This window comes from Carettochelys insculpta, chromosome 2 (assembly GCF_033958435.1).
Source record: "Carettochelys insculpta isolate YL-2023 chromosome 2, ASM3395843v1, whole genome shotgun sequence".
Classification (NCBI taxonomy): Eukaryota; Metazoa; Chordata; order Testudines; family Carettochelyidae; genus Carettochelys; species Carettochelys insculpta.
The window spans coordinates 24324665-24352222 of record NC_134138.1 but is presented as its reverse complement, the minus strand read 5'-3'; positions in this window follow the sequence as shown (position 1 = coordinate 24352222).

Below are 27558 nucleotides of genomic sequence, written 5' to 3'. Positions count from 1 at the left end.
TACTGCTGTTGCAATGGATGTCAAACTGTGGGCTGTGAAGCTGAGAAAAGAAATGGGAAGTACTTGCAGATTATATGCAGGGAGGTCATTAAATAGACATGGCCCTGGGAAATGAGTGTGCAAAATTAGTAAAATGATACCTGACTCTCTAGCTACACCTTTTGTGCTTTCTCTGTCATGTAGGTTGTGAGTTCTTTGTGGCAGATGTTGTCTTTGTTACATGTCTGTACAGTGCTTAGCATCACAAGGGCCTTGAGTGAGGTTTTTAGGCATGATTGTAATACCAATTAAACATATTAAAGCTCCTTTCATCTTAGGACCTCAAAGAACTTTGTAGATCTTAACTATGAAATCTCATAATAGACTGGCCAAATAGGAATGGTGTGTATGTAAATCTCTCTCAAGGCTGGCTTATTCTCTTCTGATGTTCAGCCATCTTTTAGATTAGAACACAGCTGCCACTTGGACACAGAGGATGATCAGGGATGAGTTTAGGAAAAGAACTATTATCTACTATATGGCATCCAAGTGCGCTAGAAATTTTGCAAATAAGGAAACAAGGCCGTTCTCATGAGAGCAAGCTAACAATAATAAAGATTATCCTAACCAAGTGAAACTGCAAGGGGAATCTAGAGAGGAGTGGGTACATCTAGGCTACGTCTACATGTGCACGCTACATCGAAATAGCTTATTTCGATGTAGCGACATCAAAATAGTCTATTTCGATGAATAACGTCTACACATCCTCCAGGGCTGGCAGCGTCGATGTTCAACTTCGACGTTGGGCAGCACCACATCGAAATAGGCGCTGTGAGGGAACGTCTACATGCCAAAGTAGCACCCATCGAAATAAGGGTGTCAGGAACAGCTGCAGCCAGGGTCACAGGGCGGACTCAACAGCAAGCCGCTCCCTTAAAGGGCCCCTCCCAGACACAGTTGCACTATACAACACAAGATCCACAGAGCCGACAACTGGTTGCAGACCCTGTGCATGCAGCATGGATCCGCAGCTGCCACAGCAGCAGCCAGAAGCCCTGGGCTAAGGGCTGCTGCACACGGTGACCATAGAGCCCCGCAGGGGCTGGAGACAGAGCGTCTCTCAACCCCTCAGCTGATGGCTGATGGCGGATGGCGGACCCCACTATTTCAATGTTGCGGGACGCGGATCGTCTACACGTGCCCTACTTCAACATTGAACGTCGAAGTAGGGCGCTATTCCCATCCCCTCATAGGGTTAGCGGCTTCGACGTCTCGCTGCCTAACGTCGATTTCAACTTCGAAATAGTGCTCGCCACGTTTAGCCGTGACGGGCACTATTTCGAAGTTAGTGCCGCTACTTCGAAGTAGCGTGCACGTGTAGACACGGCTCTACACTTATGGGAAGACCGATGCACTGGCAGTGGATCTCCAGGGTTTGATTTAGTGAACTGACGGGGCTGCACTAAATCAAACTGTCCTGGTACTGCTGCTGACCCCGGTACTCCTTGCAGTTGTGTGGCATAAGGGAAGTTGACGGGAGAGTTTCTCCCATCGACCTCCTGCTGTGGGGATGGTGTCAAAAATCAATTTCGGATGTCTTGACTCCAGCTAAGCAATTCTTGTTGGCGGAGTTGCATATCTCAAATTGTTTTTAATCTCCTAGTGTAGAACTGGCCATGATGACGTTATTGGACCTGAACAAGAGCTGAAGTTGCTGGAGCAGAATGGAAAGTCAGATCTGTGATATTTTCCCTGGGAGGTACATTGTATTTCAATAAAAATTCAGTGTCAGAAGAACCAAAATGGAATTTTTCAAAAAACTGGTCTGGGCTTCATGGCTCCCTGCGCAGCAAGGAGACTGGTTAGCAGCCACAGAACTGGGCAGCTGGAAGGACTGGCTCCCAAGTTGTTTGCCAGGGGTCTTCTGAGAGGCCAGCAGAGGCAGGTGGGCAAGCTGACAGGAAACCAGCCTGGCCGGGCAGCCTGCCAGTTCTTCAAAAGTTTGAACATACTCAACTTGTCCCCATGGAACATTTAGATTCCATCTAATCAGAATTTTCTGATGGAGAAAACGTCACTGGAGAAATATGTCCAGCTTTCTTGCTTGGCTACTGTGGATGACATGATGAGCAATTGCAGGGGACATTCAGCACATTCTACTCCCTCCCCTGCCCCATGTAAAAGACATCAACTTCAGCAATAGTGGCTGGACCTGGATTAGACATCACAGTGTAATGGAATGACCATAGGTTTGGAAGCCAGGAACTCCTGGTTTTGTTTGTTTAGATCTCAGCTCCGATTTACTGTTCACTCCTGGGCAAGTTCTCTGGAATTCGGTTTCTCTACATTGAAAATAGTGGCAGTACTTGATTGCCTGCTTCATTGGTGTGGTTTAAGGTTTAATTTAGTTTCATTTTAAAGTGCTTTTGACGATCTAAACCACTGGATATGATGGGAAACACGTGGCATAATGGAAAAAAAGATGCTACGCAAGACACTAGAGTCAGTGTTGCAACAGGCAGTACAGTCATGAGGTCAGCAGCTTCGGCCTTGATTCAGCAAAGCATTAGAGCACACGATGCAGTTCTGAGCTGAATCAGGGCCTAAAACTGTGAGTTCTTTGGGACAGAGACTGTCTGCAGTCATCTCTGCCTAGTGCAATGGGGCTATATGATGGCTGAGGCGTATATGCACTAACATAATAAGTAAACCATCAAGAGAAATGTAAGACTGAAGATATCAATTGACATAATACCACAAGTCACTGAAGGACCAGAGAAGAGAGATGCACTGTAAAATGTCCTATTAGCTGAATACCTGTATACCTCACGGCTTGCGCTGTTCTCTAAGTCATTAAAGCACAATCTTGTTCACTGTAAATAAAGACGACAAAATTATAGGGTATACGTACGCACACTTCCTAGGCAGCTGAACGGGCAAGAAAGGACTTGGTTTCCTTCCAGTTCAAAATCTTGTTGTGTTACTAGGTAATTGAATAAATGAGTTGTTACTCAGAGTGATGTCAGCCTAGGATTTACCATTAAAAAAATCCTGTCACAATGAATGAACAATATAATAATGTAATGAAGCAATGAGGCGTGACAGGGCATGAGTTATGGTGTGACAATTTACACCTTTGAAAGTGACTGATGTGGTCTAAGCCAGGACACAAGCTAAAGAGAATTTGCTATCTATCAGTCCGAGCACGGATGTTTCTGACAGGGATTCTACCATTAAAAAAATGTCTGTTTTTGTAACCTGCCCTCCTATAATGAAATAGAAATGGCAGAGGGCAGGAAAATGAAATCTGAATTCTGTAACCGGCTAAGCCCTTGTGATTTCAGTGGGAACTGGGCGCATGCAGCGGAGATCGGCACACCTTGAGGGTGTGTCTAAGCAGGAACAAATGACCGAGGCTGGCACAGGTCAGCTGACTGGGGCTTAGGTTGTGGAATTAAAAATCACTGTGTAGACTTCTGGGCTCAGGCTGGCACAGGAGCTCTGGGAATCTCCATCCCTGCAGGGTCCCCAAACTTGGGCTTTAGCCTGAGTCCAGATGTCTACACAATATTTTTTTTCCAGCCCTGGACCCAAATGCCATGAGCCTCAGCCAGCTAACCTGGGTCAACCATGGGATTTTATCCCTGTACAGTCCTACTAAAGACTATTGTGCAAACACCCATCACATTGAAAATGAATTTAGCATATTAGTAAGCTGCAGGAATCTGCAAGAAGGAAATGGCTTTGAGCCATTGTTACTAATTAATCTCCATGTTGAATAGTAACAGAGAGGTAGCTGCATTAGTCTGCATTCTAACAAAACAAAACAGGAGTCATGTCACACTTTAAAGACTAATAAAATTATTTAGACTAACAAAATGATTTATTCAGTGATAACACCAAATAAAGTGTTTTGTTAGTCTTTAAAGTGCTATATGACAGCTGTTTTGTTTAATTAATCTCCAGTTGTGGGTTTAGGCTCAGATCCTCATAGGTGCCTAACTTTCACTGATTTTAAGCATCTGGACCCAAGTGTTGTAGGAGACACCCATAAGGACAGTTTTTGCGCATGGATGCAGACAGTTTCAGAAACGCACCTGAGACCCAAGGTCTGGGAGACCCAGAGGAGCAGTTAAGGGCCTAATTACATTGCTTTGCTCCTCCCTCCCCATGCTTGTGGTAGAGTGCGTATTGACAGAGGTCGGGCATGTCTACACTTGGAGCTAGGGGTGTGACTCCCATCTGGAGGAAACATACTTGTGCTAGCTCTTCTAGAATTAGCATGCTAAACACAGCAGTGCAGCTGCAGGAGCATGAGCATAGGGGAGCAGAAAATAGCTGTCCCAAGTAAAACTTTCCTGGTCCCCATCTGTACATACTCCCGTGGCTCGCCAAGTGGTGTTCACCCTTCCAGGAGCAGAGTCTTTAGGAAGGCATTAGAAAGTGGGCAGATATGAGGGGGTGGGAAAACTATAGACTGAATTACAGCAACTTTTCAAAGACTCAATTTCCTCATCATCTGAGGCCAGTTCTGACTGCAGAATGTAACCTTAAGCTATTCAGACAAAATCCCATTCAAGTCAATGGGAGTTTGTCTGTGGAGGGACCTCAGATTCCATTCCAGGTATTTAGCAAGACATGGTTTTGAGGAGAAACCAAAAAACACAGTGGGTACATCTACACTAGCCGGCTACTTTGAAGTAGCCGGTACAATGTCGAAATAGCACCCGTCGCGTCTACACGCACCATGTGCTATTTTGACGTTGAAACTGAGGTTAGGCGGCGAGATGGCGAAATTGCTATTCCCGTCCGAAGATGGGAATAGCACCCTACTTCGACGTTGAACGTCAAAGTAGGGTGTGTGTAGATGATCTGCGTCCCGCTACTTCGAAATAGTGGGGTCCTCTATGGCGGCCATCTGCTGAGGGGTTGAGATGCTCTGTCCAGCCCCTGTGGGGCTCTATGGTCCCTGCGCGCAGCAGCCTTTAAAGCACCACTGACCTGGATTTCCTGTGGCAGGAAGCTGAGAGCGTGCAGGCAGCAGCACACACACATGCTAGCCCTGAACGCTTTCCAGAGGCCCCAATCTTCACTGCCACAGGCCTTGGCATCGAGCCAGGCCCCCAAGGGATCCCAGGGATCCCCTCCTGAGGGGACCCAGGCACCCCCAGCAGCCAAGTGGGGGGCCAAAAAGAGGTGGGGCCCATCCTGGTCGGAGGCCGAGCTCTGAGACCTGCTGGGGCTCTGGGGTGAGGAGGAGGTGCTCCACGTGATGGGGAGCAAGTGGCAGAATGCAGAAGCATTCTCCTGACTGGCCGAGGGCCTGACTGCCTGGGGTCGCCCTGCCTGCACTCTGGATCACATCCGGAGTAAGGTGAAGGAGTTGCGGCAGGGGTATGCCTGGGGACTGGGACTCAGCCAGCCGATCTGGGGCAGCCCCTGACACTTGCCCCTATTACAGGGAGCTCAGGGCCATCCTGGGCCCCTGGGACACCTCCTCCCCGCTTGGCCACCCTTGACACCATCGCCGATGAGCCCCAGCAGGCCTCGGAGCCGGAGTCCGGCCCAGAAGCCAGCACTGCACCCCAGGGCCCATCCGAGGAGCCCCGCCTCAGGACAGCGGAGGAGGGGGGGCTCCTCATAGACCTCCCCTCCCGGAGCACCAGCCCACCGGGCTTCCCCTGACCACGGCAATGGAGGGTCAGGTATGTACCCCACAGGGCACACACCCATGGGCCATAGGGTGGGGGCACCAGACATGACCGGGAACCTCACACAGCCCCAGCGGACCCCAACCCACAACCGCCCAGCCACAGCACGGTCCCAGGACAGTGGCACAGCCATCAGCGCCTGTCAGCACCTGCACCCATGGACAGCACTGCCCTAACCCCGGGGGCGGGAGGATAATGCTATGGGGACAGCCAACAGTGACATCACACCCACCGATGGGGATGGAGACCCAGCACCCAAGTGGGGGCAGGGGGAACGGGCCATGGGCTGGGGCATGGTACTAACAGCCTTCCCCTCCCTCTCTCCCTCTCTGCAGCTGCACCATCCAACATCCCCGGCAGCCAGGCACCCTCTGTCGTCCCCGACAGCCCGCTGGAGGTCAGCCACCGCCAGTGCCCGGAGACACCCCCAAGGCCAGCGGGATGGTTCTGCCACCGCCGGACCCTGGGGATGGCCCCTGTGGACCCCCAGCTCCTGGCAGCTCTCCAGCGGCAGATGGAGGTGGTGGAGGAGAGACTGAGGTGGGACCAGGAGGAGTCCACCCAGCGGTGGGTGGTGTGGGAGTATTTCATGGGGGTCTTCCAGGACATAGCCGGGTCAATCCGGGAGGCCGTCGCCCAGCTCCCACCCCCTGCTGCCCCCCAGGCCGCCCTCCCTGCTGCTCCACCCGATGCCCCCCTGCCATACCGCCTGCTACCCCACCTGCCTCACCGCCTGCTGCCCCACCTGCCATGCCACCTGCAAGTTCCCCAGGACCAGAGCCCACTGGGGCTGAAGACCAACCAGTGGAGGTATCCCGGACGTACTTGCTGGTCCTCCCAGTCCCCAGCCAGCCACGCTGGGGACCACAGACACGGGGGGTGCGTAGCGAGCCATACCCGCCGGGGGTTGCACCCTTCTACCCCTAACCCGGACTGATGGGCCAACGGCCAAGCCGTCTGTCGGGCCCCCATGTATATAGTTATCCCCCATGTATATACTTGTCCCCCTTGCAGTTTCTGTTATGCACAAAACAAAATTAGCAGTTTTCAAAACAAAAGGTTTTATTTTCCAAATAACTGGAGGTGTGTGCTTGTTGCGGGGGTGGCATGTGGGTGTTGGGGGCGGTGTGCGGACAGCTCAGGCTGTGTGTGTGTGGGGTCCTCTGTGGAAGACCAGGGAGGTGCTCAGGGGTCTCCCTGATTGAAGTGAGCCTGCAGGGCCTCGCGGACCTGTACCCCCTCATGGTGGGCCTGGCGGCTGGGTGCGGCGGCTAGCTGGGGGAAGCCTGTGCCAGTGTCGACTGCCCACCCCTGGACAAAGCCTCCCCCTTGCTCTCAACAATGTTGTTGAGCATGCAGCATGCGCCCACAACCTGGGGGATGTTCTGGAGGCTGATGTCCAGTCGGGCAAGGAGGCACCGCCAGCGGCCCTTCAGACGGCCAAAGGTCCTCTCCACCACCTGGCGGGCGTGGTTCAGGCGGGCGTTGAATCACTACTGGCTGGTGTTGAGGTGGCCGGTGTACGGGCTCATGAACCAGGGCTGGAGGAGGTAGGCCACGTCTGCCACGAGGCAGAGGGGCACGGTGGTGTCCCCCAGAGAGATCTCCCTCTGGGGGATGTAGGTCCCCACCTCCAGCTGGCGGCATAGGCCCGAGTTCCTAAAAACATGGGCATCATGTGTGCAGCCAGGCCAGCCCACGTACATGTCCTGGAAGTGGCCCCGACTGTCCACCATGGCCTGCAGAACCACGGAGTGGTAGCCCCTGAGGTTTATGTATCCTCCTCTGCTATGGTCCGGGATGCGGATGGGGGTGTGGGTCCTGTCCAGGGCCCTGAAGCAGTTCAGGAACCCCATGGAGGTGAATCCAGCGATGGCTGCGTCCAGGTCCCCGAGTCGGACGACCCTCTGGAGCAGCATGGCATTGAGCGCACAGACCACCTGTGGGGAGGGAACACAGGTGCCCATGACGGTGTGCAGAGTGCCCCAGGGCCCTCTCTACCTGTCTGGAGTGGCCAGCTTCCAGATGGCTATTGCGACCCTCCTCTTGACGGGGAGGGCATGCCGCATCCGGGTGTCATGGTGCCTCAGTGTATGGGTGAGCCACTGGCAGAGCTCAAGAAAGGTCTGCTGGCACATGCAGAAGTTCTGCAGCCACACGTTGTCGTTCCACTCCTGCATGACCAGCTGCTCCCACCACTCGGAGCTGCTGGGGTAGCTCCAGAGGCAGGGGAGCAGCCAGCGGCGGGAGGAAGAGGGGAGCCCAGTGGTCAGGGGCATCCCTGTCTGGCCCCGGGGAGGGCTCCTCTGGCAGGAACCACTGGGCGGCCTTCCGGGCAGCACCTAGCAGGGTGCTTGCCTCCTGGATGACTACCTGGAGGGCCTCCTCTTCCTGCTGCTGCTGCGGGTCCGTATGTGCTGTGACTTGGTCGGCAAGAGTGTGGAGAGTACCCTGCGGACCTCGTGCTATGCAGGCCGGGTGTGTCTGGGAGGGGACCTTTAAAGGAGCAGCTTGCTTTTGACCTGGAAGGGCTAGTGCAGCCTGTGACCTGGTCCGTGGGCTCTCCTGGTCCCTTATTTCAATGGGGAGCGCTTGTGTGTGTGGACGCTCCATGTTTCCTTCTGGGGTGGCTCCTTTCGACGTCTCCCGTCGCTACTGCGATGTTGAACGTCGACGGCACCAGCCCTGGAGGACATGTAGACGATACGCGTCGAAGTAGCTTATTTCGATGTTCTTACGTTGAAATAGGCAACTTCGACATAGTGTGCTAGTGTAGACGTAGCCAGCCAGTGAAAATCTTCCCTTTCAATGGAAAAGTAGGTCATTTGACAAAGCAAAACACGGCTACCTTCTTTTTTCCCCCTCCTCCCTTTACTGAAGAGTTGGCATAGAAGAGGGGTATTCAGTGATTTACTCCACTCTCATCCAAAGTCTGCAATCGCTTCCTGAGCATGAGTAGCAGCTGCAAGGTGCATGCTATGTTCTCTTGCCTTTCTAGCATACCTGCGCTGGTTAGTTTAGCACTAAACGCACCATGGGATAGGGACCGCAGCAGCATTTTCCAGTCCCAATGGGGAAGGGTGAACATGTTGTCATGTGCACTTCTCCGGTGTATACACAAAACACACACTTGGCAATACTAACAGGAAACAAAATGCTCCCAAAACTACATGTGGAAAGAAGCTTCACTACTGACCAGAGGTGGAAAAAGTACCCCCAAAGTTACTTGAGTATAAGTGCAGCTGCTTCATGGGTAGGGGTGTACTTAAGTACAAGTTATTAGCATTCTGCTGGAAAAACTACTTGAGTAAAAGTATATACCTGTGCTCTCTCTCACCCACACCCCTCCCCTCAAATCTAGATTGTACTTACGTGTGCAGAAATGAAAGCAGCTGCACTTTTACTCAAGTAACCTTTTGGACACTTTTTCCACCTCCGCTGCTGACATGCCTGCCCCACTCCAATCCTGCGTTCCAGGCCTGGAAAATTAAGTTGGTAGAAGAAGTGTTTCTGTATCTTTTGGTGGATCTGTATATCAGTTCAGACGAGCAGAGCTTTGAAGTCCATTTCAGCTGCTGAATGTGCTCTTGAGAATGAATGAACTTTCAAGTTGTTAATGTTGCTGTACTCCATAAGTCATGTGCCTTCTCAGGCTAGTGGAGTCCTTGGGTGACGGTAAAAACAGGAGTTGACAAGATACATGAGACTCAGTTCCTTGAGAGCTTTCACCTTGAAAGACAAGTGATGGCCTTGGGTTTTAAAGACCTGTCAAAATAAAGTGCTTGCAACTGAAATCCATGGAGAGGGGGTTTTAAATTAATTTTGCTTTTTTCTTGCCCTTCATGGCTGGTGGGAGGAGTTGGCTTGGCAGTTGGATTCTGATGTCCTTCATCCATCAAAAGAACAAGTACAGTCTGAGCAGCAGCAATGCTCACTTAGCTAAACTAGTATTAAATTTATTCTGGGGGGGGCAGCTCTCAAGGTGAAAGGTATCTCTTTTGCTTACTATTTACCTTTCCTTATAACTGAAGAACAAGGGGACAGCCAGTAAAAATTAAATGCAACCAATATGAAATTAATGAAAAGGACTCACTCTTATTGTTAACATAATGCATGCTTAATCTGTGGAACTCCCTGCCACAGGATGTTATGGAGACCACGAACACAGAACTACTGAGAAGAGGGTTAACACTTTTCTTGATGAGAACATTTGGATAAAAAATATACAAAGCTCATTCTTCAGAGTATAAATCAACCAGTAACCAAGTGGAGTTAGAAGCAAAAAAAGCTTCCCTGTAAACATGTTTTTGAAATCTTGTCCATTCTCAGGCTCTTTGCTCTCTGAAACACCTGGTACTGGTGCCTGTTGGGGACAGGGTAGTGGGCTGTTTAATTAAGTAAATTAAATGCTATGTGACATGAGGTTCTGCCATTAAGCACAGGCTCTCTTCCCCTGTGAGAACAGAAAGCTGCCCCAGAAATGATGTGGAAAATGTTCTATATGACATCGGCCATCTTTGTAATTAAATCTTTACTCCTGATAAACCACTCAGAACTGCTGCTGTAATACACCCTGTGTCTCTGTAAGGCCACCTAGTCCTACACGTAAGTTCTATGGGTCCAGAGCCGCTGAGAGGCACTGTGGGCCCCAGGGCAAGGGAGGAGGAGGGCCAGTCTCTGTGCCCCGGAAGACATGGGGCCAACAGCAGAGGGGTCAGGGCCTAGGGCATTCACCCCTCAGCACTGCCCGGCTGTGGTGCTCCCTTTCCCCCAAAACTGTGCGTAGCCAGAGCTGCCGTGGCAATTCAGAGGGGTTTGGAGCTCTGGCTGCCGCTGCTGCTATGTTGGCAGTGGTGGCTGGAGCTCTGGGCCCCTTTGAAACGCCCCCTTTGCTCCTCCCATCTGTGAGCCTGTACAGGTCTAGCTGTGCACTGTTGTAACTCCATTGATGTCAGTGGCACTGTTCCTGACTTACATCATGGTGAGTGAGATCAGAAGTAGGCCCCATGGGTAAGAAGAAGTTTTCCTAGATTACCTCTTGCAACTTGAAGAGGGCTTGTTTTAGTCAAGGACTAGTGTAACGAATCAGGACTTCACGTTAAAGGTGTTTGAAAGATACGTAGTCAGTGTTCCCTGGGACAAGGAAGATAGGCTGTCTTTTCAGTCAGGATTACATTTTCTCCTTGGGGTCCCCAGTCAGGAAAACTCTTAAGCACACACATAAGCCCCGTTGGAGTCAAAACTTTAGCTTCGGGCATGTTACGAAGAGGTGCCTGAGTTGAGATGGACATAAACCAAGCTTTTCTAAATCCAGACCTGTGTGACTCATAGAATTCAATGAGATGCATCCACATATGAATACCAGCAGGCATACATTATCTTCTATTTACAGCATCACAGGCTGCCTGCTGGCTTATGAAAATGCAGTGTGAATTAAGAGACACCTACTTAATGCTGGGGTTGCAGAATCTGTCTAACTAATCTATATACAGAAGTGTAAAGGGCAAAGTAAAGATGTTAGGGAAATCTTAAAATCTCAGCCCCAGTAGGAAATGAGATTGAAGTTTACCGCTGTTCAGTCGCCTAAATGAAAGGAATTAAACACTTGAATGCAATGAATGACTACTGGGCCCACTCCTGCATTTCTTTTACAGCCAGAACTTTCACTGATGACAAGGAACACAAGGCCTGACCTTGAGTGCCCTGTGTCTCCTTTAAGCATGTTGATGTGACAGGGAATGTTTAACCCTGACATTGAGGCAAGATTATGAATAAACTTAGAAGTCAAAGTTAGCAAAATTCTTTTTTTTTTTTGATTTTAGAATTTAGCAGTGCCATCTGCAGGAAACTCTGAGAATGTCATCTGTGCAAGCAGAGAGCAAACCTCTGCTCTCGGCCCTGCAAAACAGATTTCCCGTTCACGACTGTGCTCTCCCTAGAGAAGCAGGATTTTCACTGTTGCTGGTGAGCGATACATGCCTGCTGATAAGGAAGAGTATCTGAAGAGAGATCCTCCGAGTTCAGAACGTTGCTTAGAGATCCGGCTCTGGTAACATCTATCTATTCCAACAAGCATTTGCAGCATTTTGCATTGTATTTAAGGCCAGATCCAAATGTCAGTGGGTCAATGGGAGCCTTTGCACTGAGCTGGATCTAGCCCTTAATCCTCTCATCTATCCCATGGAAAGCTCTCTCCATCTGTGCACTAGTGCTCTTCAAAGGCACTCAAGTAGACAGACAGATGACATTATTTAGTGCCATACAATGCTGCATAAGAAGTGATGCTGGTGAGTCATTACACGGCATTCTTCCCTCTGACTCAGTATCAAGTCAATGCCCCAGCGTGTTGCTCAGGGGCCCTGTGTTGCTGCAGGCGCTCTCTTTCAGAAGAGAAGCAAAAACCAAGGCCTCCGCTCCCTTATTTATTATTATTTATTGACAAAAAACATTTTCCCATGAGTCACTGGGTTGCACTTTGGAGAATTATAGCCCTAGCACCAATTATCTTTAGTTTCCAGTAAAGAACTGGAGAGTTCAGTGCCAAGAGGGATCAGTCTTTTGAACGATCTGGAACAAAATGTTTTATTTAAAAAAACAGCGAGACGAGGCTATTGCACATTCTCTCCAGGGCATGAGACCTTAATACGTGAACATTAATGGGGCATGAATGTCAAGCCCTCTCCCTTTCGTTTACCACTTCTATGACTGCTTTCAGTTACTTTTGCCTGTATGCCACCACTTTACTCATGCCTACTGAATATGCAGCAGAACTGAATAGAGAATGACCATTCTGCTTCATGGCAACTTTTTGAGGTTTTATGAATTTGTTGTAATTCAGCAACAGAACGGATATAGAAATGTGCGTGTGTGAGAGACTGAAGTGGTCTGGGATGTGGGAGACCAGGTTAAAGCAGCCTATGTCTGATCAAAGCTGGACAGCCCAGATCACTCTGAGTCAGGCAGAGAAGGGGCTGCAGCCTGGGCCTCTCATATCTGACAGCAGGACTCTAACCACCTGCACAGTTCCCCAGGCAAAGTAGGGGAGGAGCCAGGTCCATATTGCTGGGAGGGGTGGGCCTTGTGCAGAAGGGGCGGGGCTGACACAGCCTGAGCTCCGGGCCACTTGCGCTCACAGCTGCGTGAAGCATGAGCACTCCAGTAGAGATTTAAAGGACCTGGGGCTCTGGCCACCAGTACTATCGCATTATCAGTGGCAGCAGCTAGGAGCCCCAGGCCCCTTTGCCTCTCCTGGTCCAATTGCCCCCTTTGCGCCCTCCCATCCATGGGCCTGTGTGTTGCTCTCTAAAACCTCCCAGGCAAAAGCTGATCAGAAATCGCTTTGTCTTCACAAAACATTTTGGACTTGAGAATTTCATTTAGTCATCAATGTTCTGACCAGCTCTATCATTCAGCTGTGTTAACTGGACAAGTTAAATAAAAGGCTTCTTAAAATCCCATCATATTTCTTGGAAGTGAAACATTACTGTGACAAAACTCGAGTTACTTGATTCTGTCTGCAGTACCCCAAACTCCTCCCCGGTTTCCATTAGATAAATTATTCTCCACTCTTCTTCTTTTATTAAAGAAACAGCCCCTCTCCCCCTAACACTGCATGTGGCTGGTAGTTCACAATGGCTGCCATTCAAGATGACTTTGCTGTGGAGGCTGGTGAGTAAAGCTTAGGTATAATTTTTTTAGACTTGAGTCTAAGCTCTGTGAAAATGTTGTATATTCAGCGTAGCTGAGATCAAAAGCCCATGGAGTTTATCTGGATTTGCATTGGTGTAAATGAAATCATGCTATATAGAACAGGGACAAGTTGTGATGGCACCTTTCTGACTGAAAAGTGCTACAGAAATGCAAAGCAATTCATAGTTGAAAAACAGCATCTGGGCTGTGAAAACCCGAGGAGAAAGAGGCAGAGAGAGTTCAGCATTTCCTGGCTTTACCATTAAATAGTATTTGCGTGATTGTAGCACCCTGGAGCACTGCACGAACTGGGGGTGGGATGTGTGTGTGTTGCACATATGCAAATCTTTACATGGGTAATAAAGGGGACTAGGTTAAAAAAGCTGTTAAAATAACACCTGATCTGCAGCTCCTATGTATTTTCTCTCACTTCAATTAGCTTCAATGCGTGGGAGTTATAGGCAATAAAGTCAGACTACTCAAGAAATCCAGATTTTGTAAATTAAGATGGTTTTAATTACAACATATATAAAAGCTAGTGAAAAACTTCAGGTGCTGCTGCTCTGCAACCACATTTTACTTGAAACAGAAAAAAGTTTGAAGAGGAAGATGCTGTGTGTGGGGACTGTAAGTTAATTAGTAGATGGATGTGAATTGTGAAATGTTAGTGGGGGTTTTTGTCTCAGTCATCTGGAGCACATGCTTAGCTGTGCGAGCGTCTTTCCAGGAGAGATTAATTTTCACATGGGTTCAGAGGAACAGAACTAAGTTATTTTAATTGCCTAGGAAGGCATCTGGGGCTCCAAACAGGAGTCTTACTGCAAGAAGGTCACAAAACCCATAATTCTCACCAGTAAATGTACTCTTGGCTGCTTCCACATATAAATTAAGATGACTAATGTTGAGAGTAGAAAAGAGATCAGCTTAATTTTTTAAAGCCGGTCATGTCACATGTGGAATTCATACTGTTGGTTTATGGCACATTTTTATGGCCAGCTGCTGACCTTATACCATCCCAGCCTTCTCTTTCAACTGGGCTTGACACTACTATGGCAGAGAAACTAAACAGCCAAACAATACTAAAATACAAAGTTTCAGGTATCTGGGTTCCAGAATCTAGGGAAATGGATGATGAAATTAGAGCTAAGATAATAAACACGAGACAGATGGTGAGAGAAATGTTATGTCACAAGAGGATACAAATAAGATTAAAAAGAAAAGCCTGTAAAATGGGGGTCTGTCCAATTGTAATATGTGGCTCTGAGTGTTGGGCCACAAGAAAAAAAGCCATGAACAAATGATCTGACCCACACAAATAGGAATGTTCAGCTGATTAAGCAGCGTACGCAAGAAAGACAAAGTGAGGAATGTGTATGTTAGAGACGTGCTCAAAGTAACAAGTAGAAAAAAAATGACGGTGTGTAGGCAGGTACTGATGGTTTGGTCATGAAAATGCAGTCCTGATAAATGTGTGGGTGAGAGCACCCAACAAGATCAATATTGAAGGATAGAGACAGTGAGGCTAACCCAAAAGGAAGTGGTGGGATATCACAGAAGAAGACATGTTACTATGTGGTATGAAAGAGACTATGACATTGAACAGAGAACATTAGAGGGAGAGAACTTGTGGAGTGGACTTCTTTTGATGGGATTATTGAAAGGAAGCAGTCATCATGCAAGGATTGGCATCGACGTACTGCAAATGAACTATGTAATTTTTCATTCTAGTCCATGATTTACCAAGGGAGAGAACATACAATGTCACTGAAATGCTTCTTAAAATCTTATTGTACAGTTTTAATTAGTGGATAGTTCTCTCCACTGCTTCTTGGTGGCATTATGTTCCATCTCTATGACATGTTACAAAGGGATGTTGCTAAATTGAAACCGATTTGAACATGTCGATAAAGTTATGACAAGCAAATGAAATGAAATTCCAAATTAGTCATTTAATGTTATTTAGATTTCTTAATTACTAGTTTTATTACTGCAGCAGCTCAAGGTGCTAACAGACCAGAGCTCAATTGTGCGAGGTTCTGTGCAAAATGTATAGAAAGAAACAGTCCTTGTCCTGAAGAGCTTGTAGGAGAGGGAAAGGATGGACGCATGGGAAATAATTCCTTTTTACAGAACTGAGCTACTGAGACCAAAAGAGTGGCGGATCAGGGACAGAATATATGGCATAGCCAAGAACCAAAGGCAAACATTGAGCCTGGTCCCAAACAAAAGATCATCCTTCTTTCTTAGATTCACTGAGGTTTGTGCTGTGTTTGCTAAAACACGTGTGTTGAGCCCCATTCTGTTGTCACTTAGAGGGTGCGTCAACCTGGAGTAACTTTGCTGAAAACATCAGAATTCATCCAGACTTTCACCATTGTAGCTGAGAACTGAATCTGGCCTCTGGGGCCTAAGAGTGAACTCCACCACCTCAGTTCCAAGTGGTTGGGACCCAAAATGTCATGCATTATATTGTTTAGTGCCAGTTTTCCGAGACGGTACGCGCTCTGCAAAATGTTCTGGGAGGCCTTGCATAAAGGGTGATAAAATAGAAGTTTGTTTATCAGATCAAAGGTTGTTCACCCCTGCCTTCATTAGGAAAGAAAGGTGATTGTGAGGTAAGTCCATGCATGTAAGCACAACATAATAGATTTAATTGCTTTGCAAAGTGAATTGCAAATAATAGTTCCTAGAAACTAGATACCATAAGAGCAAATTCTACTCTCCATGCCCAACCACCTCCCTTTGACCTCAGTGGGAGTCACGTGCAGGTATCTAAAGGCAGAGTTTGAACCACAGGGCATAACGAGAAGAATTGGTCATGGCCCAAGCAAAAATGGGAATGCATCCTGTGTTTTGAGCATGAACAGTCATGTCAATACCATTGGAACTATTAGAGTGCTTTCATGGCAGCCCGCTTCACTGACATTGAGTATTGGACCTAGGAACATCCAGAGCTGAAAGAAGGCACTTCTACAGCTTCAATTAAAGAGCAATTCTGTCAAATCAAGAGCTGATACAGATTCTCCTTCTCTGTATATTAGGAGGAGAGCATGTAACACAGCTGAAGTATGAGTTACCCCTTAATGTCAGGCTAACACTTCAGTATCTTGCTGAATTGGAGGTGTGGTGACTAATGGGTCCTTAATAACTCAGTGTAGGACTCAGAATTGGTGTTGGGAAGTAGCCACCAATGAAGGGGGTGGGTCAAAGAGGGCAATTGCCCCAGACCTGGCCTTTCAAAGGGGCCCAGAGCTCTGGTTGCTGCCTTGCTACTTTGGCACTGGCAGCAGCCGGAGCTCCAGGCTCCTTCGAAATGCTGCAGCTGTGCTGTTGTGGCTGCGCACAGCTGTGAGGAGGTGTGTGGGGGGGCAGTGCCACAGTCTGGGTGCTGCTGAAAGGTGACTGCTCTAGGCCCCGCCTCTTCTGCTTTTGGACCTGCCCTTTCCAGGGCATGGAGATGAGACCCCCTCTCCCACCTTGCCGCAGGACATGAGGTGGTTGTTGGCACCACTGGGCAGCAACCTGGGAATGAATGCAAAACTCCAGGATAAACTGGGGCAGGGTCGGGGAAGGGAGGGCGGGCAGGGGAAAATAACAACGTAGTTTATATACAGGACTGGGTTTCTACATTTTAAAAAAGAAGTCAGAAGCAATTACGCTACCCCAGAAGAAATGAGAGCAACTTTTTGGACAAACTTTTCCACAATTGCTTGCGGCTTTGCTTATGAGTAATATTTCCAGTTGCTTGGCTTGTGCGCTACACAATAAAATATAAATACCATGTGGAATGTTCTTTGTCACAGAAAAAGGTTTATTAAGAGCAGATTTGCATTCACCATCCTGACTTTAATAAAGCAGGATGTTTTTTTCTCAGATAAGGTACATTCAGTCTGCTGAACAGTGACTGATATGTGTTTATTTCAGTTGAGTCATCAGTGGTATTAATATTATCTTATTTACCAATGTTTGCCATTTTATAGCTTTTGACTCGGCAGGGTGACTCACCTTGCACAGAAACTGAGAACAAGAACATAAGAGTTTTTTTTTTTCTTTTACTTCTTCCTTTTTGGCTTGGGATGGGAATTGAAAATGACCTTTGAGGCATAGTCTGAGTCATGCAGTTATCATATTTACCTCTGCTGTTGTGAGACTAATATAATAACTATAAACATTCATCCCCTCCCCTCTGCATACAATCCACAAGGAAAAAGTTAGAGATTCAGAGCACACTAGCTAGTCACAGAGATGGATACCTATAGTCAACCACCCTCCCAGTGCTCAAGCGGAAAGAGAAGTTCTAAATATAACTCACTAGGCAGAGGAGATACTTAACACTTTTTTATTGTTGCCCTCTGCACTGTCATAGGGGATGATGGGCAAAAAAAACAAACAAAAAACGAATAAAGCAAAAGAGGAATTGCCATTCCACTGGCCACCGTTGAACTAAGTTCAGGGCTCTGTAAAACATTTGCAACTAAACCCAGAAGCATGCAATTATGTTTTAGCTTGAATGTGGGAACAAACCTACCAGAACTTGATCCAAACCTGTTTCTTCAAACCTTGAACCAACCTTTTCCTCCCCATTCCTGCATGTTAATTACTGCTGTGCATTATTTACATTTCCATAGAACCTAGAGGCCTCAACCAAAATCAAACAAAACTACCTGGGCCCTTTCCAGATTTGGATTCTATGGTGTAAACTTCCGCTGTGTTGCTTTCATAAGGTGGTTATGTAAGCATACCTGTCTTTTTAGTATCACACAGGAGATCGACTCTCATACATGGGCATTCACAGGTCTAGCTGTATGAAGTCACAGGACCCTGAGGCTGTGTCTACACAGCAGCATTATTTTGAAATAAGCTATTCCAGAAGAGATTTTCTGGAATAACTTATTTCATAGTAACTCTGCTACACACACAATGCGTATCGAAATAGTGCTCAGCTATTTCAAACTAGAGCATCTAAACACAATAGAGCCTATTTTAAATAGAGACATTGGTCGCACTATGGCTTTTTGCAAAATAAGACATACACTAGCCCCCTTCTCTGACGGGGGCATGAAAATGACATGGACCAAGGAATATCAATGAGGTGTTTCAATGTATATGCAGTGCCTCATTAGCATAATGGCGGCTGCGCACATTTTGAAGCTGCTAACTTTGAAGGGCTGACACTCAGTCTAGAAGCGGGCGCTTCAAAATATGTGCCCAACTTTGAAATTCCCTTACTCCCAAAACAAATTGTGCAGGCAGGGCTGGAATGAAGTTTACCTATTTTGAAATAGCAATTGTGTTGTGTAGATGCTCACAAAGTTATTTCAAAATAATGGCTATTTTTTTGAAATAATTTTGCTGTGCAGACATACCCTGAATGTGCTGTTTTACTAGATTTATCTAATGACTTAGGGAGACATTTTGCTTTGTGTGCCTTCAAATGCTAAGGGTTGGAGTGGCTACAATGGGACTAGCATACTCTGGAGGAATTTTAAATGAATTCAATTCTCCCTGGGTCTCTGAAAACATGGGATTTTGTTTTTGGGTTGGGGCGTTCTGTTACCCACCTGACTCTATCTACTGGCAGTTGTGAAGGTTGGACCGTGCGCCAACCCTGCCCATCTTGCTCAAGCATCTAGTATTTATGCAAGTCAGGAGTGCTTAGTTAAATACCTACCTTACAAAGCTTGAGTGCCTAAAACTTTGGCCTTCCCACCTCACCCAGTATGTTTGCCCTGGGGTCTTCACCAGATGTTCGTATTCGCTAATTAATTCAAGATAATTGTATACCGGATTATGAACAGGACAACAGATGGCTGTCAATGAGGCATTTGGTGGACACTCTTCAAACAGGTAGAGGACACTGATTTTGCTGATATCATCCTCCTTTCACACCGACATGAAAGCATGGAAGAAAAGGTCACAACACTAGACAAAACTGCCTCAGTGACTGGACTGAGCATTAACAAGGGACAGACCAAGACAATGAGGATCAACCAGTCGAACAACACCAGCATCACACAGGGAGGGGATGACCTGGAAGATGTAGAGAAGTTCGCCTACTTGGGGAGTATTATGGGCAGTGGTGGAGGAACAGATAAGGATATCAATGCCAGGACAGGGATAGCAACAGCTGCATTCAAGACTCTTTATCCCATAGGGAGTTCACAAATAATACCTGTGAAGACAAAACTGCATACCTTTAACACAAATGTGGAATGTGCTCTTGTATAGCTGTGAGACCTGGCATACTAAAAAGTCTTCAAATCACAAGCTACAGACATTCATAAACAGATGTCTGAGGTACATCCTTAACATCAAATGGCAAGACTTCATCACAAATGAGGACCCTTGGAACAGAGCAGGAAGAGAACCAATTGACACTGAAATCAGGAGAAGAAAGGGGGGATGGCTAGGCTACACTCTCAGAAAACCATCCTCCAGCACAGTCTGTCAAGATCTCATATGGAACCGGCTAGGAAAAGGCAAAAGAGGAAGACCTTGGACAATGTGGAGAAGGTTTACTGTGATTGAAGAAGAACTACTGGGGTACTCCCGAGCAAGCTAGAAGTTTTCTCCCAAGACAGAGTAAAGTGGAGGAGACTTGTAGATGACCTGTGCTCCACACTGGCATGAGCTTGTTTCATGGTGCCATAACCAGCACTCCACTGTGTACAAAGCATCCAGTGCAGCCAGTGTCTTCCAGCTCCTCCTCTCCAGCATCTCCAGCGTCCATGGCTTCTCAGAGTTTCCATCACTCTGACAGCTGCTTAGGTGCTGCACATTCTGCAGCACAATGTGTGAGGTGCTCCTAATATTTGACACAACAGTTTAAACTGTTCCATGGTAGCCTTGTAATGACATCTGCACGGGTATGAAAAAAGGGCATGAAAACACTTTTTGCTGTTGGTTACCAAAGGCAGTGGGAGGAGACAACTGCACTATGGGATGCTGACGACACGCACTCACAACCACCTGTGGCACATTTTTTTCCTGTCAGACACTGGGACAGAAACCCACAATGCAACAGGGTAGGGTTAGTACCCACAATGCATTGCTGACAAAGTTGAAGCTGGTAACACTAATGGGGACACACTGTTGACTTTATGTACTGGTGCAGACAGGCACCCTTGACTTTGTAAAATCGGGTGCTAAAAAAGGACCTTAACAAATTTAACCTAATTTTGTAGTGTAGTTCTGAGAATTCCTTTTAAATATGAAGACCACCCAATGGCATTTCCCATAAACAGAGCCAGTAGAACAGGTTGATGTGTATGTGCAGTGGTAGTCTGTCTGGATCTTGAGCTCTTCAGAGCAGTGATCCTGTCTTTTTAGCCACCTGCCATCATACCACACTTCTAGCACTCTAAAACAAATAACAATTAATAAGTGAAGCTGTTTGAGGTTTTGGGGCAAGCATTAGCAAACAGAGCTGTAATGCAGCACTGCCTCATCTTTCTCAGTCACCATTCTAACTTCACATCTGTGTTTTATTTTTCACTAGGGCAGGGGTCAGCAACCTTTCCAAGGTGCAGTGCTGAAATTTGACCTTTTGACATCTATGTAGGGTCCAAGAGGCAGTGATACGTTTAATGTCACTAATGGTCCTACCTACAACAGCTTCATAAATACATAAGTGAAGGTGCAGAGTTTTACTGCTCAGGTGGTGGTTGGTAGCATTAGCAAGTCTTTTGTTAATCCACAGGTGGCCTGGCTTTGAGCCAGATCCCAACTGCATGGGGGATGAGGGGTGGGGCTGGGCTCCCGCCTTGGGAGTCAGTGACCCCTGCACTAGAGAATGGTTGGCCTGGCTATAGTCAAAGAAAAAGCTGGAGGTTTTCTTCAGGGCTGCTAGTTTTGGCCTTCTAGACTCTAGAGGAGCTTTGAGAAGTATCAGCCAGGTGAAGATCACACTTACGACCACTCTTCTCAGACACAACCATTCTGTGCTCATGCCCTGTCCATTCTTTATGCTAAACACCTGGAAATGAGGTAGCTGTTCAATGGGGAGATGTGTAGGCTGAGAGATGGAGGCTGAGAGATGTTCACAGGTGCTTAGCCTCCCACCCCACACTCCCAAAGGACGAAAGCTTTGCTGTGACAAGTACTAATGCGAACAGTACTTTGTTGGCAACAGAGCTCTCCTTCTGACAAACTGCTGCTCATAGTGGGCAGAAGATTTTTGTCACCAAAAGTGCCAACAAATACATTGCCTGAGGTATGGCAACACAGCTATGTTGACACAGCCATGTCGTTAGAAGCGGCATAGTGTAGACATAGCCTAAGTTATGTCATTTCCATCTGTGTGCACTGGCATAAATTTCCCTAATATAGACAAGGCAGCTGCCACTGTTGCTCACGGCATTGGATTATGCTGCATTCTTAGTTGTGTGTGCCCAGCTTTCGCTCACACTTGTGCTGGAGCACAGAAAGCTTGATTATGCGCCATTAAAGCCTTGTTTATATAGAGGAAATTGAGCTGCTCAGCTGTGCTGGAATAATCATTAACCTATAACTTCTGATATAACTTAGGACTTGTCTACATGGTGAGTTAGTGTGTGGCAATCCTGAGTGCGACTGTACAGCACACTAACTTACCATGCACTACTTGGCCATGGGTCCTATCCTACCACAAGTGAATTTACATGTAGGCGTTGGTTCTTGTATATGCAAGAGGGAGACTGCTCTATTAGTTAATTTGAACAGGAACACTGCCTGAAGGCTTCTAAAAGTTACTCTGAGACCCTATAAGTATAACTTTGAAGGAAATATTTCTGCATGGGTGCGCTTTGATGTACTTGTGCTTCAAACAGCAGTAAGTCTAAGGGCACTATGGAATTTTAGTTTGCATTAGCAGGTCCATGGGGTCAGTTAGTGCATGGTAAGCTAGTGCATTGCAGAATGACACTGTGACTAGCCCCACACTAAGTTTCCAAATAGATATGCCTTTTCCATACTCCAGATAACAGGGTTTCCTGTTCCATTCATTCCCTCTGGGCATTGACCACTGTTGGAAGACAGGATACTGGACTAGACTGACCTTTGGTTTAACTAAGTATGGCAGTTCTTATTCTCTTATATGCTAATTCCTGTGTGTGAACAGTCTGTTCTGGAATAAAAGTGATTTAATTTTGGACTAAACCCTGCTTTAGGGTGGAGTAATTATTGTGGAATAAACTCAGTTTCATTCCTGAACAATGCACACACACACAAATTATTCTGCAATAATCATGCTGGCCAAAGTTTCCAGGCAGACAAGTCCTAAGTCTCAGTCCTAACGTGTGCATTTCAGGTTTGAAAGACCATTCCTGTGTCTCTTTTCCACTGCTACAGAGTGAGTGGTAGAGCTCAAATGAATTCAGGCACCTTGGCTCCCAGTTCCCTAGTCTTATCTTTAAACACTGTCCCCATTCATTTATTTGCACCTATAATTGCTAAAAGAGCCAGAAACCTGCAAATATAGTCCCTTACATCAAATATATTAGACAAAGCCTCAGAAATAAATTCACAAGGGGGTATTAATTGATGCTGCGTCAGCCATTCCAACCCAAAATCAGAAACATACACACACACACACGCTGCAGTGCAGGAAAATGGCTAAAAGTTTGCCACTGAGGCTCTGTACTAGAGGAACCTCTGTTGGGGTTTTTGATCTGTAAAAACACTTTCGAAAGCATCTTAATCATAAGTCCCATTTTCAAAAATGACCTTGGAGCCTCCATCCTACTGCAAAGATAGTCAAAAGCATCTGATTTTTGTGTGCCAAACTTGAGATACTTTAACAGGGGTGAGATTCTCTGAGAGTGGATGCTTAGCACTTTCTGAGAACCCCCTTTCAGGGGTGTCATATTGGGTACCTTTCTGGAGGTGCCCCAAATCCTGAAAACCTTGGCATAGCCATTATAATCTTAAAGGCATTTGGGTTGACTCAGTTCCTTCTCTCTTCCCAGCCATCATTCAGTCTGCTTCACAGACGAAAACAATCATTTAATTAACCTACTTTCAGTTTTGTGCAGTTTTGTGTGCTGAGTACCAGCGAGTGACACGTCTGATTTCTGCCATTGGTCTATGCATGCGGTCATGACCAATGTTCCCTCTATTTTTACGTGCCCTGAGGCATGCATGGATGTGCACTGTCAATAGAAACGTGGTTGTGGGTGGTCTTCTAATCATCTGGGTAGCACCTGAATTTTTCTTGGTTGGCTGCCCAAGTATACAGTTTACAAGGAACACGGCCTGCTAAAAATGGACTGTGTTGGACCCTTGCTCCACAGGTGGGCTGATTGAAACAAAAATCAAGACGAACACGGCTTCTTGTTGGGAACTAACTTGAATAGCTGCAGAATTCTGTGCTTCAAACTCAAAACCAAATAGTTTCTTTTTCATATTTAGTTGCCTAAAAAAGAAAAATCCCTCTTAAGATGAGGATTGGCTAAATATTACCTTTTACCCTAGTACATATTGGCAACTTAAGGTGGTATGTCTGTGCCTGTTTTCCCCAGGTTGGATTTGCTGACTATATACTCATTTAGGCAAGAGGTGGAATAAGGCAGGTAGACTTCTTGGGGTTGAAGCTGTTGCAGGAGAACCTGTGTGTTGGGTATTCCACTGGAAAATGAGTGACTCCGTTTAATCTATGAATACACACAAATAATTCCCATTGAAACCTGGGGGAGTTGTGGGTAGAAGTCTGAGATCAGAACTGCACCCATGACTTCATGGGGTCTGGGAAGGGGAAGTTAAAAGCCTGCACTATTGTGTGCAGGCTGTAAAAGTGGGGCAGGGGTGAAGGTGTCGCCTATTCAAATGAAAGGGGTTAGGCATAAGAATACATTTGTGAGACAGAGGTTAGAGAAAATAAAGGATTCCACAGAGATGCTGAATTTTTGCTGGATCTATACCCTGACCTTTGACAGGCCATTTAATGGCAAAGGTCTCTTCAATACCATTCCTCAGGTCCTAACCACTCTGCATATAGAATTGTGGGACTTTTATCAATAATTAAATTCATTTTCTTTGGAGACAGCAGGGGGAGCTCAAGTTCTGCTAAAGAATTCCAAAGAAGAATTCAAAGAGCTATTTGTTGCAACTCTGTGCTTTTTTTTTTGTAGCCAAAAAGAAATTAGATGAATGGGTTTGTTTTTGTTTAAAAAGACTCTTGTATATTCCACAGGGAGACTGTGTGAAATACGGATATATTAATTAATTTGAAGGAGAACAGTGCCTGAATACTTTAAAGAGTTACAGAGACCCTATAAATATCATCTTAAAGGAAATGTTTCCAGAGGCCTGGAGGAAGATCAAAAGGAGTTTTGTTGCCTGTTTCACAGAAAGGGCAGAGTGCAGTGAGCAGCCAGGTTGGGTCTGTATGGGAATAATGAGATGTTCCTGTCCTTCACTTGTCTTGGGGTCACCTTGGTTAAGTGCTAGAGTCATGGCAAAGCCATCATTGGCAGACAACGCAGAAGGACATGTTGGTCTCAGCAAGGGGATGGCAATGAGGCATGCTCTGTGTGATAGCAAAGGCAACTTGCATGATATATGGGTAGATGGAGCTCTTGAGCTCAGGTCAGCTGCTCATCTAGGAGGACAAATCTGAACACAAACCCTGCCCCCAGGCCAGATGCCGTGCTTGTGTTATCTATTGCATCAGCATCCCGTTAGCCGTTTGGGCAAGAGAGTGGGAAAGGCTCTGCACAACTCTCTCTCACATAAAGCTATTCACAATGCAGGTCATTTGACTAATTCCTCTCACTCAACCAGTGCAGCAGAGTCTTGTGGCAATGCAAGAGTGGTGATGAGGACAGGCGGATGCTGCTGAGAGTCACAACTTTCTGCACCTAGGTGTCCATAGGGTGAGGTTGTTCTCCACAGATCGGAGAAGTTCAGGAGCTTGTATCCTCCTGAGATGATGGAGCACAGTACTGATCTCCCCATTCTGGGGAAGGATGACTAAAAATAAAATTTAAACACAACCTGTCCTTTCTGTATCTATGGGGCTGCTGCTCCTAAAAGGTCATCCAACTCAGAGGGTGAAATAAAACAAAGATTCTCAGACTGACATTTGGGTCATAGAATGTCAGAATTCTACTTGACAATGACAGCAGTCTGGAATGGTCAGTCCTTAGTGCTAAAACACTGAAGAGGTGTTATAAGCATTGCTGCCCTCTGGGAAACCAGGCTCACTGATGAGTCCCACCATGAGAAGGCAGGAGCAAGCTACATCTGCAAATGGAGTGATGTTACTTGCTCCACATCAGTCAATGGCTGACTTATGGTGCTCCACATAAATTTGTCCAGAGATCAGTATAACACCATTATCATTGCCTACGTACCAACAATGACTCAGACATATGAGATCAAGGAGATATTTTGTGAAGACATCAATAAGATATCAGAGGGTAAACACACCAGGACAAACTCTTTGTCCTTGGAGACTTTAATGCTCATCTGGGAGATGGCTCTACATCCACTGTTACCTGCCTGTTCTTCTTGCTGTTACTTGCCAGTTCTTCCCGCTGTTACCTGCCTATTCTTCACCCAGTCTCAGGACCCACAGCCTTCCCAGACTGCAGAGCTCCATCGACAGGCTGCTGCTCTGCCCCAGTGCCCCACATTCTGGGGTCCTTCCCTGCCATGGAACCCCAAGCCCCACCTTGTCATCAGTCATCATCATCATTGCCGGTCATCATCTAGCCCCTTACCTCAGGAGCAAACTGCAGTCTGAAATGGCTACTTATCATTGACAAGGGGCTGGATCTGCTGTTCTCGCCTGCCCTGGCTGCTTCCCTAGCACCCCTCAGACCCCTGTCACTAGGCCTCAGCCTCAGGCAAGGGCTCCCATGGCTTACTGTGCCTTTTCCCAGCACCGCTCTTTCTGTGGTACCCCACTCAGGCTGCTTGGTCACTTTCCCTCCAGGGCTGAAGCAAGAGTGTGTGCACCCTGTCCAGCCATCTCCTTTATACTGCCCTGCTGGACTCTGATTGGCTGCCAAAAGCCTTACCACTGGTTGGCTCCCTGGACAGCCTTTGTCAAGGGCTGTTTTTAAGCCTTTCTGTACCAGTGCAGGACAACCAACCTGTCATGACTGGATGACCCATCCAAGCTTTGGATGTCTTCCAGAGGGATTTCCGAGCCAGCAAACTCAGCAGTACCGCTGAGTCTGTACCTATCTGAATGCTCGATCATTTAAAAACTCTTACTTTCTCTTTTCTTTATAATAAACCTTTCCTTTAGTTGGACATTTTCAGTACGGGAAATTTCCTTGGCATTTTGAGTAAGGGGTGCCCCCAGGCAACCCAGGTCAGAATGGCATTGCTGGAAAGCGTGCTAAGCAGGTAGCTGAATTTCCTGACCATGTTCAGGATCAGTTGTCTATTGTGATGGCATGGGCTCAATGCCATGATGCCTGGCATGCTCCTCCACATGTAGAGCCATCTCCCAGGAGGGTGGTGAAGCACTGGAATGAGCTGCCTAGAGAGGTGGTGGATTCTCCATCCCTCAAGGTTTTTAAGTCCTGGCTTGACAAGGTCCTGGCTGGGATGACTTAGTGGGGGTTGATCCTGCTTGAAGCAGGGGACTGGACTAGATGACCTCCTGAGGTCCCTTCCAGCCCTATGGTTCTATGAGGCACCAGCCAGAAGGACACACTCCAGAGGCTGAAGAGCGAATTCCCTGAGCAACTAACAGGAGGTGCCGCAGCGATGCATCTCATGCTCGGTTACACAGTCCTTTGTTCAGAGCTTTGTTTGTAGAAAAATTACGCCAGTGGTAAGAATTAGGAATGAAGACAAAATGGTGATGATGAGGCTCCCTTATACTGTAGGATCTCAACATTCATGAGGGTTCTGTGTTCAGAACTCTTGCAAATGTTGATTTTCACAAATACGGTGGCGGGGGTGGAGGGTCAGTGCTTGGAGCCCTGGTGAAGTGACGGCTGCCAGCCCTCCCCGCTGGAGCACCTGAGAAGCAGCAGCCACTGGTGCTCCCGGCCCCGGAGCTCCAGGAAGCAGCAGCTGCTGGCCCTCCCCACCGGTGCCCTGGGAAGCAGCAGCCTCAAGTAGCCCCTCGAGAACAATTGAATTTGTGAACATTAAGTTGGTGAATGTGGGGACCTTGCTGTATACTCCTTTTGTCATGTGGCTTCAACTTCTTGTGGCCCAAACACAAGCCTTGCAGTACATG